This window comes from Pleurodeles waltl, chromosome 8 (genome assembly GCF_031143425.1).
Source record: "Pleurodeles waltl isolate 20211129_DDA chromosome 8, aPleWal1.hap1.20221129, whole genome shotgun sequence".
In the NCBI taxonomy this organism is placed as follows: domain Eukaryota; kingdom Metazoa; phylum Chordata; class Amphibia; order Caudata; family Salamandridae; genus Pleurodeles; species Pleurodeles waltl.
Window position 1 is genome coordinate 355,496,575 of NC_090447.1, and position 15,562 is coordinate 355,512,136.

The window sequence follows — 15,562 nt, forward strand, 5'->3', positions numbered from 1 at the left end:
ACAAGGGGACATATCATTTAGATCGTGGTGACCACAGCTCTGCATCTATGCAGTGGCGTAACAAAGTCCCCTGCAGCCCCCTTGGTGCGGAGGGGGGAGGGGCAGAACTCCAGGGGGCACGCTCAGCAAGCACCTGGCCTGAGTGAGTCTTGGGGGGGGGTCCATGTTCTGTGCAGGGGGGCTCCTTTCAGTTTTGTTATGCCACTGCATCTACATACAATAAGGTATGTGCTGTATGTAACTATACATAAACATATAAAAAATGCCACGCATGTCAGTCTGGTTCACTTTCACTCATAGTTGCTGCATCGCCCTCTCACCCCAGTGGAACCACCCCAGTCAAACCAATGGATTGTCATCATATTTCTAACATCCAATGAGTTGAAGCGATACCAGTGGTTATATGTCAAAATATTGAGGTCATTTATATCAACCCGCATTTTTACCAACTCCACTATCTCTACTACCAGCATCTAGTAAGGTAAACATTCATAGAGAAGCATAGATTTACCATTGTGACGTTATCTTATGCAGATTTGTAAGGCGCTGTATCATCTAGGAGGGTATCCTGGAGCTGTCTGCTTCCACACCCAGTTGCTCCTAAAGCATTTTCATCTTTGACTTCCCTCTCCGTATCCGACCTTCAAACAGGGGTTTTGCCACCACCGATGCAGCAGGTGCAGTGGCACCAGGGAGCAGAGAGATTTACAGCCCACTTCACCTTATTTACGCATGTTTTCTTTTTACATAATTGGGTGAATTGGAGCAATTTTCCTTTCTTTCCTTTAAGGCACTTGCCACCCTTGTTACACATCTGGCTCAACGCATTCTAAACTTGAAATAAAATGAATGAAAACTCCTGTGACACATTTCTTCCTCCATTACTGGTAAAAGCAGGCACACCTCATCACCCACTAGGTCTCTATCAGAAGCACCCTCATGTACAAGTACAATGCCACTGTACTCCTTTATCATTCTACTGCTCCCATTATGACTTTTACACACCTTCCATATCTCTCCGAAATTGATACTAAACATGTGTATGGCTCTGCTTGTGCCCAAAAGCTCTCCATGTAAAGTACAGTGATCTCTGATTAAAACAGAGTACTTGCTATGTAAAAAATAAAAAAACAAAATGAAAAACCTCATGAAATTAAGTCCTGTAATATCACTCTGTTGTCTTCGGGTAGAATTGAACACTCCAATGTGGAACAAACGAAATTGTTAATTTTAGAGAAACATGTTTGATTTTCATGATCCATGCTGAATGTTACTGTATCACCATTAAATAGTTTCAAAGAATCATACTTTACTTCAGTGTTTCTAAACACTTTTATGTTGTGGCCTCAATTTCATCCAGCTAAAATGATCATAATTTTTACAAACAACAATTTTTCTAAGTGAGCACACAAATAAAGGGCCAGATTTATTTATTTTCGCCAAACTGGTATCCTTCCAGTACAAAAACTCATGCACACACCTTTGCACCATGATGCAAAGGTGTGCACCAGGGCTCGGAAGAGATCAGCAGCAGCATATGTTACTGATACCACACCGTTCTGCTCTCTCCCTCTATCAATAGCAGCAACTTTGGTTATTGTGTCAAAAATTAATAAATCTGCCCTCAATTATTTGAGATACCCAGTCGTGGAGTGAAAGTCCCTGCATCACATTTTGCTGAAAATCTTCCTTCACACTTAACCACCTTTTGACCCCACCAGTGTTATTTCGCACACTTCGGGGCCAGGAGAGAAACATTTTTTTTTAAACTACAAATCCTACGCATGTTTAACACCTGCTCTTAATTAAAATCCTAGACACAGTTACCTTAGAGGTGGGCACTTCATATTACGGTTCAGCTCTCAGAAAGTTGTACCGTTCGCCAATTACATCGTCATTCCCTTTTACATTCCTTAAATTATTTGGCATTAGTGCTGCACGACAGTGACCCATCCATGGTTCAATCCATTTTCAACCAAAACAAACCAAATGTATTACAAAGTAAATGAGGGATGGATGCCTCACATGCGTGTGGTGATGCTAATGCTGCCAAAACACCTGCGTTACTCCTTTTGTCACCACTGGAAGGATGAAAAGTTGAGTTGGTTCCTTTGTGATCGAAGAATGTGCATGATTTTTTTTGAAGCGACAAAGCACAGATGTCCTCCAGTCTTGGCCATATGCACACGGCAGGTATGGAGTCCTGTCTTTCATAGTGATCAAAGTAAAAAACTTAAAAGACTTTCATGCTTGCAGGTGGGGATTCAAGGTAACAAGCAGTTGCCTCATTTACCGCATGACATAGTCTTGCTCCCTCAATGATATAAGAGAATTTATGAAGATGAACATTTAACCTCAATTTCGGTGGTGTTTCGGCACATCACCCTGCTCGTCTTCATCTTCCACTCATTAACAGCTGTCAAGCGGCGAAAGAGAGAGCGGTGAACAGCTGCCTGATTAAAAATTACACGGTTTTATAGCTGTATGTCATGCAGATAGAACCGATAATGCAACCCCCGAGGTTTAGGGAAGCAGCCTGCGGATATTGATCCCAGGCTCACCAGAGTGAGTGTATTCTGGTGTTCCACGAGTTTTCAAGACTCACTGAGCGATTTATAGCTCGGTGGACAGGTTGCTCTGTCGTAAATGTGACAGAGTATCTTTTCAGCCAAACTGATGATCCACTCATCCTATTTATGGTCAGGATGACTGCCAACTTTCTGTCGACTGAGCCCCTGCTGGCTCCGTCAACGGAGAGCTTCCTCCGACAGTCTGACGGAGTAAGTGGAAGAAGGGCAAAACAAGGGCATTACACTGTCCGCCTTAATTAGGGTGGTCGGTGTGATGTTCTTTTTTTCTGTCCGTCACTGTCGGGATGACCGAAAAAAAGAATGATCCCCAGGGGCAGTTTGTTTACGTGTGAAAACAAAAAGTATGTTAAAGTTTGGTGGGCGTCCAGCAAAACCAATGGTAGCCAGCTATCCATCGAGCGTTTTGTACCTTGACAGGAATCACCACTATCTAAGTACAGAGATCATCTTTGGCAAGCGTTGACCTCCATACGCATGCATAACCGCGTAGAAAGTCAACATACACAGCAATATTGTGAACAAAGACATTTATACAAATAGTCTTAGCTGTGCAGTTCGACTTCGTGCTCAGTGAAGTGGAGATCAAGATCCGTTCAGGTCGAAATGCATCAGTGACTCTCCTATACTGAATACAACTTGCTATAGCAAAACCTATTGTGAAGCAGGCTCTCGCTCGCTCACTCTCTCTCTCTCTCTCTCTCTCTATATATATATATATATATATTCACTGAAAAAAGCAAAGGTTAAAATAACATTATAGTTAGATGTCATAAAAAGATCTGTTTTACTTTTTAAAAATTCACTGAAAAAAACAAAGGTTAAAGTAACGCTAAAGTTGTTATAGGTTTATAACCTCACATATTACATCACTCATGACAAGTTTTATGGCACAATTTATGATATCACTGATGCCATCTCAAATGACGCCACTTTAACCTCTTTTTTCAGTGAATTTCTAAGGTTTAAAAAAAAAAATATATATATATATTTTTATCATACCTAACCATAACGTTACTTTAACCTCTGCTTTTTTTTAGTGAATTTCTAGAGTTTTTTTTAACATAAAGTAATATTTTATTGCCATAGGTAAAGCCAACCCCCTCAACGTGCATGGCAGAAGCCAACCCCACACTGTGCACGGTCTTTCATCACACACTGCGTGGGGTTGGCCACAGGGCCTGGGTCCAACTTCCCATAGGTAGCCACCCAGAGGGAGCCAACCCCACATGCTGCACACAACCTTTGGTTGTGCATAGTGTGGGGTTAGCCACAGGGTGTGTCTTGCCGCCAGGCCCTGCTTTCAGTCCGCCAAAGGCAGCCAACCTCAGGCTGTGCACATCCTTTGGCTTTGCACAGCAGGGGAGTGGCCATGGCTTGGCCTGCTGCTAGGTCCTCTGGCTAAACCCTCAGCATGCTGCCATCCCCACACAGTACGCAACCTTTGGTGTGCACAGCATGGGGTTGGCCTTCGAGTTTGGGGGACCCCATCCCCTGGGGCCAATAAATATATATTAAGGGATGGGGACATGTAGCCTCCCTCTTCAACCCTTAATTGTTGCCACCGACCACATTCCCTCGGGCCAAATAAACTTGAATGGAGAGGAGGACATTCAGCTCTTCTCCTCAAACCTTAATAAGCTCTGGGGACCCCATTACCCGGGGCCAAATGCAATAAAAAAGTGGAGGTGGCCCATACAGACCCTCTTCGGGCCTCATTAAACACAGGAGACCCCATCCCAAGAGATCAAATATAATAAAATAGGGGAGGGGTGCACAGCCCCCTCCCTAACAATTCTCAGGTCCCAGGAACCCCATCCCCCAGGGCCAAATATCATAAAAGGAAGCTGGGCTGCAAAGCCACCCTCTCCAAGCCTTCTCAGGCCCAGAGACCCCATACCCTGGGGCTACATCCAATTAAAAATGGGATGGGGGCTTCGTGACCCCCCTCTGAGCCTTATAACGTTCTGGGGACCGCATCCTTTGGGACCAAATATAATAAAAAGGGAGAGGGGGGCACACAGCCCCCCTTGGCAAGTCTTCTTAGGCCCTGGGTTCCCTATTCCCGGGACCAAATGCACTTGAAAAGGGAGGTGGCATTGTGGCCCTCCTTCCCAAGCCTTATTAGGTCCTGGAGACCCCATCCCCCAGGTCCATATCTCTTTTAAAGTGCCCCCCCCATCGCCAAGCCTTCTCAGGCCTTAGGGACCCCATATCCTAGGGCTGTTAATTTATTTTTAAAGGGGAGGAGGACCACACTGACCCATTCCATGAGCCTATTTTGGTCCCTGTGACCCCATCCCCAGGGGACTCCATTATTTGTAGGTCAATGCCCTGGTGCCCACCCGTGGCACCTACCGAATGCAACGTTGGAGGCCGTTAGGGGAGACTCAGGGCCCCTGCAACCCAGCCGGCCCTCGCATGGGGCAAGAGCCAGCATTACTCCCCCCCAGAGATAGCAGCTATTTATGCTGCTCCATCCGGGCAGGAGCAATATGTTTTTCTACTTCCCTGCCCACATCAGTGGGGGCAGGTAAACAGAATAAATGTGCTCCCATTTGGCAGGAAATTTAAAAACCGGAGCAAACACATTTCCCTGTCTGCACTGGTGTGGTAGGGAAACAACTGTTTCCCAGGAGGGGGCTCCCAGGGACACTGCAAGTGAGCAATCCCTGAAGGATGCCCCCAGGATCATTAAAGGCTCAAGTGGCGGGGTGCTTGGTGTACCCCCTTTAGACTAAAGTGATAGCACTGGGTTTGGGGTTCCAAGGGCCCTTTTAGTGCTCAGAGAGGTAGGCCAGGCAGCCCCCCCCTTTTTTAATACATTTGGCCACAGGGGTTGGGATTTCTGGGGCTGAGAAGAGCTTGGTGGGGAGGGTGGTGCGACTCTCTTCCCTTAAAAGAATAGATTGGCCCCAGGGGATAGGGTTCCCTGGGCTGAAAATGGCTCGGGGAGGGGGGCACCCACATATACTCAGCCCTGGGGTATGGTGTTTCCTTGGCCCTACATAGCTGAAGGGGACCTACATAGGCTCAGGAGGATGGACCTACTGATGCCCCTCCCCATTATATGGGGACACAATATGTTTTTTTGTTTTTGCTATGATCGCACAGTTGTCACACGGAATTGTGAGAACAACCTATGATTTTGTTTGGCTTGTGGGGACCAAGAAGGAGGCAGGATATCCCTACCCTGCCCCCTTATATTAAGTCTGCAAGTCCTGAAATGGGTGCTACCAATATTTTTCTCATGTTGCTGACAGCCAAGCACAGTGTTCTCTCCTGCAGGGGTCTGACACCCGCAGCAGTGAATTGGCCCAAGGGAAAGAAAGCTCTGTGGGCCAACAAGAACACTATTTTGAAATTGGTGCTCCTGTGAGATGCCCCAGATCCAGATATATTTTTGTTTTTTGTGTTTTTTTTATATGAATCATTGCACATGGCTGTGCTGACCATTTGAATATATTTTATGCCAATGGCTGATGAGAAGGAAGTGCCAGGAAAGCTTTATATCATCGAGTGCCAAAAGCCCTTCAAAGTATGCAAAGAGGGCGGAACCTGGATTTGAGTGAGGTGCAAACAACGGGCCAGTAGAGTATTGTTGGATATTCCCAAGCATAATGTTTAGTTTCCATCAACTTATTTACTTTATACTGCTTAACATTGTCCTTAGAACTGTATACTAAAGAGTGTACCTCGAATACTGATATCACACTAGACACTGGAGTTTTGACTCTGCACCACAGCACAATAGTTAGCATCACACTAAAAGGCATGTTTGTGAGAGCATAGCCGATTACATCATTAGCATTCAACTATTGTAAGTTTGGTGATGTGCGAGGTTGTCCTGTTCATGCAATGCAGCTTTGCAGATTTTCACACAATTCCTTATTGCACAAACTTTAGTAAGTCTGGGCCTAGGTTTTTGATATGGTTTGAAGTTTGTTGTAGAGTACGTATTTTATTGGTCTGAGTCAGTCATGTGTATTATCAGTTGCACTTATGGATTCTAATGTGAACTAGTTTACAACCTTCATTTCTTATGTTGTATCGGTTATAAATACACCGATCTGGACTTTCACCACAACACCATTGCATGGCTGCACTATTTTCAATTTGTTGCATGTATTCTAATTACCTAACACATTTCTATTGAGGAATAATGCTATTGAGGTTTGCCATGTTGATTATATGCTTGATTATGTTTTATTCAAGTTATCTTTTGTCGTATAAGTGTAATTGATTAGTACTCTTGACTGAGCGAGACCATCACAACGTGTTCTATAACCTATGTGTATGCTGACTTTGGCTTGTCATAAGGGTTTGTCATAGTGTATATGGTTCAAAGTAGGCAGCTGTTTTCAACTGAAGAGGGAATATTCTGGAAATTACCTACTGCACCCCTTTACTAAAGTCCCAGCACTGCAATTGGATTCTGTACTGCATCTCTTCACCACTAGCCCTTTAAACTCCCGGGGGCATATTTACTAATAGTTCATGCAACGCAGTAAGGCAAGTTGCAGTGGTGTGTTGCGAAGAGGGGAGAGAACTGAACAGCACCATATTTATCAAGATGCAGCACTGTTCAGGTCCCTCTGTGCAGTAGCACTTCGTGGCTGCCTAGGGCTAACGCAGGCACCCTTGCACCTTGTTGGATATGTTCCATATCTTACACCAATTAATAAATGAATAACCCAAGGATACATGTTCACAGAGAGAATTCCCAGCACAAGCCCCAACCCAATTCTTCAAGCTTAGTGGCCTCATTACGAGTGTGGCAGTCTTAGGACGGTCACACTCACATTGACGGCCGAATCTCCGTGCTCCAGGCTGTCCGACCGACCAATTACAATGCTGATGGGCGGACTTGCCAGGAGACCCTGCCGTCTCCACTGGGAATATGGTTCCTGATGGCATGACAGCGGTCAGAGTTGAACTCAGCCAGAGTAGCGCTGAACTCAGCGCTCCCTGGCTGATTACAACTCCCCTCACCACCAGCCTTTTCATGGCGGTCTGACGGGCATAGAAAGGCTGGAGGTGAGAGTGTGCTGGGGACCCCCTGCCCAGGCCCATCGGAATGCTCACTGTCTGCTTTGCAGACAGTGAGCATTCCGAGGGTGCTGGTCGGCCCCCTCTGTGTTACGAGATAGCACTCGGCCCCTTTAAGGTAGCCAAGTGCTATCTAATAGCAGTGTTCCTGCCGGTCTGACCTACGGGAATGCTCTGTTGCAATGTTCCCACCGGTCAAACAGGTTGGAACATTGTAATGGATAGGGGGGACGCCACCGCAATGGCATCCTCCAGGCGAGTTTGGCGGTGCTGTGGGGGACCGCCAAACTCCTAATGAAGCCCTAATTCTTTAATTATACTTGCAGGACTGCTGCATAGTCTCTCACATGGCTCGGCCCTAATATTAAGAGCTGGCAAGGAGTAGGGAAAGGACAACATGATTGAGGAAGATAAATGAAGGATGAGTCAAAGGAAAAAAGAAGAGCTTTAAAAAGCCTGGCACATGCATGTGTTTATAGAATTGTTCACCTTCAAGCTGGCCACTAACACAATTAATTCCTTGTATATTTGGGATGACTAACTCTGCCAGAATGTATAGAAGGATGGCATTAACTACTGATGCTATTTGCCTGCATCCTACATTCTATGGCATTAAGATGATGCAGACAGAAATAGAATGGGTGTGTATCTGCCTTTGCTGTGCGAGATGTAGAAAGGTGACTGCAAAAAGCCTTACTGCTATTTTTAGGGATTCTTCCCTAAGTCTATGACCCACATATTGAATTAGGGCTAATAACTACTGTAGTGTTATTTACTGGCTCCAAGATCAACCATACAAGTCTGTGCATCAAACTCCTTATGTTTAGTGCGTAATAAAGTTCAATAACAATTAATAATGATTACCTGTACAACTGGGAAGGAAAGAGCTTCCACGTTATCCTGCACACAAATATCAAAACTTCAAAAAAGTCTTATAAAGAAAGAGTATGGGATACAGAGGCTAATAAGGAAAACGCATTCTAAAGGGCAACACAAATTGCAAAAATGTGAAAGCCCGATTGGAGAGGAGAGGTGTAAAATCCCTATAATCTCAAAGTGTTCCTTCCCCCGGCTGCGGTCCTGCAATGTAAAATGAACAAGTCATCGAGGAATTCCGGTTAATTTACAGTGGGTTTAATGGCGGGTTTCTGAGAATCTGAGCTCGCGCTTCCTCTCGCGCTGAGGCCAAGGCGATTGGTGGGCTGCGCTAGTCGCGCTTTATGAAGAGCTTTAAAGGTCAGCCTTGGAATTCTGGATTTAATTTGCTGCGCCACAGGCAGCGGCTGGAACATGTGAAGGATTGGAGTAATATGAACCCTTTGTTACAGGGTCTCTTCAGATGCCCGGCACTTCCATTTTGTGCTGATTGAACACTTTAATTATTTTGTGAGGCCACGATACAATGCAGTGTGTTTCCATAATTCATCTAGCTGGACCCGAAAGTTTATGCCAGGGTCACAAATTCTGGCGGAGTTACAAATGAACATTGCTTGAGTCTGGGAACTGCGTAATGTATTTAACAGGAGTACTGTGTAAAGAAAAAAACAACCATTTGGTTAAACAATGCTATTAAATAGACTCAGGTTTGGGGACAGGGAAATGCTACACATCTACAAGAATCTAGGGTATTTAAGTAGTACCAAGACCTTTGCATAACCCAGCTAGAACTACGGCTGACATTTTTGTGGCTCCTTATGCGGCTTTTGCCCTTGGTAACGCGTCCCTTTATGATAATTTATTATACATCAGGACTCGTTTTAGGCCAATGAATCTTTTGACCCAGTTGAGAGACACCTTAGGACGAGATAGCTAATCAATATGTCAATTAATATGTCAATAATGTCATTAATATTTATCACGACAATACACTTCACTTTAGTCAAAGTCATTCATCAATTCAAGACTCTACCATGACCTTTCAGCCATGAATAACCACACCGGTTTAGTAGAATTTTATGAGTTTTATTCCCTATTGCTTACAAATCTAATAGCAAGTGAGTCCATCTCAAAACCAAGAAACATAATAGCATAGTCACAATATGGCAACTTTGGTAAGATTTCATTAAAGCGAGAATCACAAACATCAGAACATAATACGGCGTGAACATAGATCAAGTTTAGCAGAGTGTCAATATCGCGTCAGTTCAACAAAGCAGAGTCTCAGTCGTTTGTCTATTTGCGTCAATTTTGGTGAACACCTGTCCTAACCTCTGATTAGCATTCGCATGTTGGGCTTCATGCAAAACAATTTAGAACACTAGGGGGCATATTTATACTCCTGTCTGCGCCGATTGTGCGTCAAAAATTTTGACGCACAATCAGCGCAAACGTTGTCCCGTATTTAAACTTTGACGCCCGAGCCCGTGGATGACAAAATTCCGCTGTGTGCGTCATGTTTTGGATGCGGCAACCCGCCTTGCGTTAATTATATGCAAGGTAGGCGTTCCCGTCCAAAAAATGGCTTAAACGGCCGTGCGTCGTATTTATGCTTTCGGGCAAAAATGTCGCACGGCCGGGAGGCGGAGCCAGAAAATGACGCACAGCCCGATTTGCGTCAAAAATTAACGCCTGGGTCAGGACAGGCATTAAAATGGGGCAAACACACCGGTATTTAATCAGAACACAAAGAATAAACAGCAGAGCAGCAACAACAGCAGCTACAACAACACCAGAAGGGTCCCCAAAGGCAGAGCAGAAGGCAGGAGAGGATATTCCGCCCAAGAACCACCCTGCAGGGCCTCAGGGAACACAACATCATACAGAGGTACCGGTTGAACTGGCAGGCCATTCAGCAGCTGCTGCACAACATTGAACAGCAGTTGGCCCCCACTTTGGTGACACCCCGCACCATCCCAACAGAAACAAAGCTGCTTGCCGTTCTTCATATGCTGGCAAGTGGCTCTTTCCAAACAACTGGTGCCCTGGTTGGCGGAATATCACAACCATCATTCTCCGCCTTTTTGACCAAAGTACTGGATGCCATCATTCGACTGACACCCGCCACATCTGCTTCCCTAACACACTGCAGAAGCAGCAGGAAACAAAACAGGGGTTCTACCTCATCAGTGGCTTCCCACACGTCCTTGGTGCCATCGACTGCACACATGTACACCTTGTGCCACCTGCTGCAACTGAACACCTCTACCGCAACAGGAAGCACACACATTCCATCAACGTGCAGGCCATAGTCGATCACCAGGGATTGATCACCAACATCGTGGCTAAATATCCTGGGAGTGTACATGACTCATACATCTTCCGTCACTGCACCATCAATCAACACTTCCAGGATGGACGGTATGGCAATGGACTACTTGTTGGTAAGTACAAAAACCTACTTATATACACACTGCATAGCAACCCTCTAGGACACACAACACATACACCACAACAGCAACATGTCAACAGGAGCACACTGAGGTCCTGACATCACTAGCCATGTTTCTTAAGTCACCATTGAACCTGTCACACATCGGAAATTACTGTACAGCCTAATGTTAAGACGTCAATGAGTGTGGTTGCCTAAATGTCACCTTCCAAATTGTAAGTGTCCCAATGACCTTTACATTAATCCATTGCATAAGTTTCAAGGTATGGGATGTCCAGGGTACTTTGATATGAACGTGTTAACAACACTTTCAATTTTAACTGTGCATGGAACTATCATCTCACTCCCAGTGAAGACACACGGACACCTGTATCACAAGTCACAATGCTAGGGAGGACACACTATACTGCAAATCCCAAAACATACTGCTGACAAACGGTTAACAGACAAACACTCATTCAGCCAAGGAAACAACACAATGCAGATGGTACAGCCTACAAGCATAGGATGCCACATTAGTACACAAAAGAGTCACAGACAACACAAGACAACTACTGCCATGAAAGGTCTTTTAAATAGTGCCAGCTACATCAACATGATCCCATTAATTTTCTCTTGCAGCTGATCAGGGGTATGGCATCCAGCCATGGATTATGACACCATTTGGCAACCCAAGTACTGCTGCAGAACGTGCATACAACGACGCCCATAGGAGGACACGCAGCATTGTCGAGCGGACCTTCGGCATCCTCAAGTCAAGGTTCTGCTGCCTCGACATCACTGGTGGTAGCCTCCTATACTCCCCCGAGATGGTCTGTAGGATCATCCTCACATGTGCAATATTACACAACATTTGTATCAAAAGAAACATTCCCCTCCTGGAACCAGATCCACACATGCCTGAAGAGGTGGAAGAGGAGGATGCTGGCCTGCAACAGGATGGGGAACTACAGAACACAGCCGCTGGTATACGCAGGCGGCAACAGATTGTAAATAATTTCTTCTGAATATGATCACCTTCACCACTTTAGTTAACGAATTTAAATAAACACCTATTCTAATCACCACATCATGGTCTGGCTATTCCTTTTTGCACACCTTCATCTCTACTTATCAGAATAAGAGTGTTGCCTCATGGAACATTGCTGAGATACTGAGTAGGACACGGAACATCCCAGAGCTAATGTGATGCCTAACATACAATGGTCACATACACGCACACTCTTAATGACATATATCATGTACATATCTCCTTTGAAGGCCAGTAGCAGAGGACCACAACTATTTCACACATACACGTCGAAAGCAAGGTCCAACGCAGCATATGGCACACAACTAAGACACCATCACTCAATAAGGGGAAAACAAGCCTCATACATAAGGCAGTCAATGTGCTTTGGCATCAGTAACAGGAATGCCTGACCAGACCCTTGACAGCAGTTAGTCCAACTGCATCCAATATTTGCAAGGACTATCTGTGACTAGAGTTCCATAGAAGCAGAACATAGACAGCATAAGTGCCACACATATGACATGCATTGCACACATGACATTCCATGTACATGTCAGGCCATTTCCTAACTCATTACACACCCATGCACCTGGTCACAACCCACCTGTCGGAAGAGGTCCCTGGAATACTAAGATGTGTACCCTGATAATACCTCCTCTACACACACAGACCAACATTAGCAAACCAGTGTGCTACATCCTTTCCTATGGTATGCCATTGTCATAGAACATCTGACTGCAGGGATGTCAGGTCAATTTATACATTGTCTTCTAGTTTCAAAGCCCTGTTAGCACATGTAGATTGCTTCCCCTTGTGAAAATGTCTGTTGGCCCTTAGAATGCAAGTCTCACCTACAGGACTGGTGAGAAACAGATGCAGCCCACACCTATGATCACCTCCATGCACACCACCCATTTCAAAAAGCACTGCCCCTGATGATGCCTGGAACAGCATAGGAGTTGCCATTATGTCAAATACATCGTCAACCATTGATACTAATCAAGCCGTGTAACACAGCCACTGGGTTCATTTGTCACCTTCAAAAACACAGGACGTACACAGTTTGACATGTCAACTGTCTACTTTGTCCTCAAAACAGTCTCAGTCAGACCACTGATTACATAACTTGTCAAGTAACTGGATCCTGAATCACCTTGCTTTCTGTCAGCCTGACTGGCAACTGTCTGTGCGTCACACTAAAGTATCCCTGTGTCTACATATGTACCACACTTGCGTTAGCAAACCTCCCATTCATCAGGGGGCATTGGGCATGGGCTTCTTCCATGCATACCCAAATACATTGTATAGCATCATCTGCCTTTTAACTGTACCATTTGAGTTACATCCTCTTGGAAAAGCAAAATTCATGGCCCATCCCTTGTCTGGGTTGCATTTATGCATGAATGACAAAGTGTGAGAGTGTCCCAGGGCCGTAGGCAGGGATTGGGTACGGGGCTTTCAGCACAACCAGCAACCTCTGATAATGTCCGTGAATAATACACAAATGTCAGGACCATGACAGTTCACACACAGCATCACAGTGCACACAACATAGTGATGGGCCGTGTGTGGTGAATAGCTGCGAGAATAATCAGCACAGAGGCTATGATGTTCCCAGATGCAGTGGGAAGTGAGGAGGCCAACCTGTGTACAAATGTTGTAATGACACCTGCCGGAACATGACACCTAAGACATTATCTCACTCAGCACACCAAGGTTGCCCTGTTGACTGTCTCATTACATGTCTTTAGTGACAGGGTGGGACCATCCACATGTTGGTTCACATGTCCACATCTACTTTACTCACATTGATCGACCAAGGATACTCAGTAGATACAGGAATAGCTTCCACTGACTCATGATGAGTCCTGGACCGAACTGTGACAAATTACACCCCAAACAATCTACAGGATCATCATTGGACCAATCACATGAACAAGACACCTATGTGCAATTGATCACTAGAAATATGTGGACACGTGCTGTCTTGTATGCTGGTCCACCACAGCCACTTGATAGTTGGGGCTCACTTCTATGGCCTCAACTGTGGTGTCATCATACATATGAGATTCACCCTTGTCTATCTGTGCAAACAACATGGTACCCACTTCCTCAATGCATGTGTATGACTCACTGTGGGATTCTCCAAGTAGTGCCTAGGAAGCTCTTACCAATACTCTAGGACAAAGGATGTAGAAAATGTGGACCATTGACATGAACAAGCGTCTGCCATCCATCTGGTGCATGCTATGTCACATGTGGTGTCTACGTGACCCTAAAACTTGGAAGTACACTTTACGGGTGTTGTTACTTGTATGACAAACACATGCCCTTGCTCATTTTCAATTTGACTTGCATCTAAGGATTGGACACATGGACGTCACATTCATACAACCATCTGTACAATAATGCTTCATGTGATACACACGCACTTGGTCAACCAACACATTAGTTGTCAAAGCACACACTTTGAGCCAAAGGCATTTAGGTATTGTACATATGTGCGTCACATTGCTATCCTCTCCTTATGCTAAACATGCACAATTTGTGCAACACATATATGTAGGCCACACTTATGACCATCTATTGCGTCAGCCAACTGTAAAAATACTGTGAAGGGTGTAGTGGATGATGTTCCGTTGCAGTATGATGTCACACATGTGAACATACACCATCAACACCATACTGTCTTCAATTAGCCAATCTCTGATGTGTTCAAAATGTAAAATAACCAAAAAACAAGTAAAAATGCCCCAAACCAGTTAACGCACTGTAATTTTGATGTCCCTAGCGGTGTGCGTCATTTTTTGACAACCAAAACTGTATTTGCGTCATTTTTTTTGACGCACAGGAGTGAAATTTAGACCGCATCCAGATATTTGTACAGTCCATGTATCATCATGTGGATGCGGGTTAAAATTTACGTCTGTGCGTCAAAAAAAAAGACACAAATACAGTTTTGGTAAATAAAAAATGACGCATAACGCGAAAAAGGCGGGACTTTTCATACAGAAAGTGATGTAATAGGATATCCTGTTTACAGATCATGTACAGTGGGTGTACTTTCACTTTCACTTTGCAGTCAATGATCCTTCTAGACTGTGTGGCTGTGTTGAGAGTGTTGTCCTGAGATTTTGTGCTGTTTTTGTCCTGTGTGCTATCTGTAAAGTTCTTTTGTGAAATAAATATTGTTTGTGTATACTGTAGTACTGTGTTTTGTCTACATTTGTCCATTTATCTTGCGTTTTTCTTGTTTGTGGGAGTCTGTTGTGGGTAGTGTTAGTTTGGGGATAGTTGGGCTCTTTTAGTGTTTAAGTTTACTTTTTTTCTGTCTTTGTACCCCTACTTTCACCTTTTTCCCCTTTCTATTTCTTTTACCCCTATTCCTTATCATCACTTATAAGTATGTCTGGTAGGCCACGTCTTGGCAGGATGGGGGAAGAGGAGCTGGGGGGCTTCATCTGGCTGGTGACGCAATTCTTGCCGCTCATGATCCAGGCAGGGGGCAGGGTGATACAGGGGTATCCGACAGAGGCGCGCAGAATCCAGTGGGGAAAGGTGCTGCATCACCTGCAGCGTGTGTAT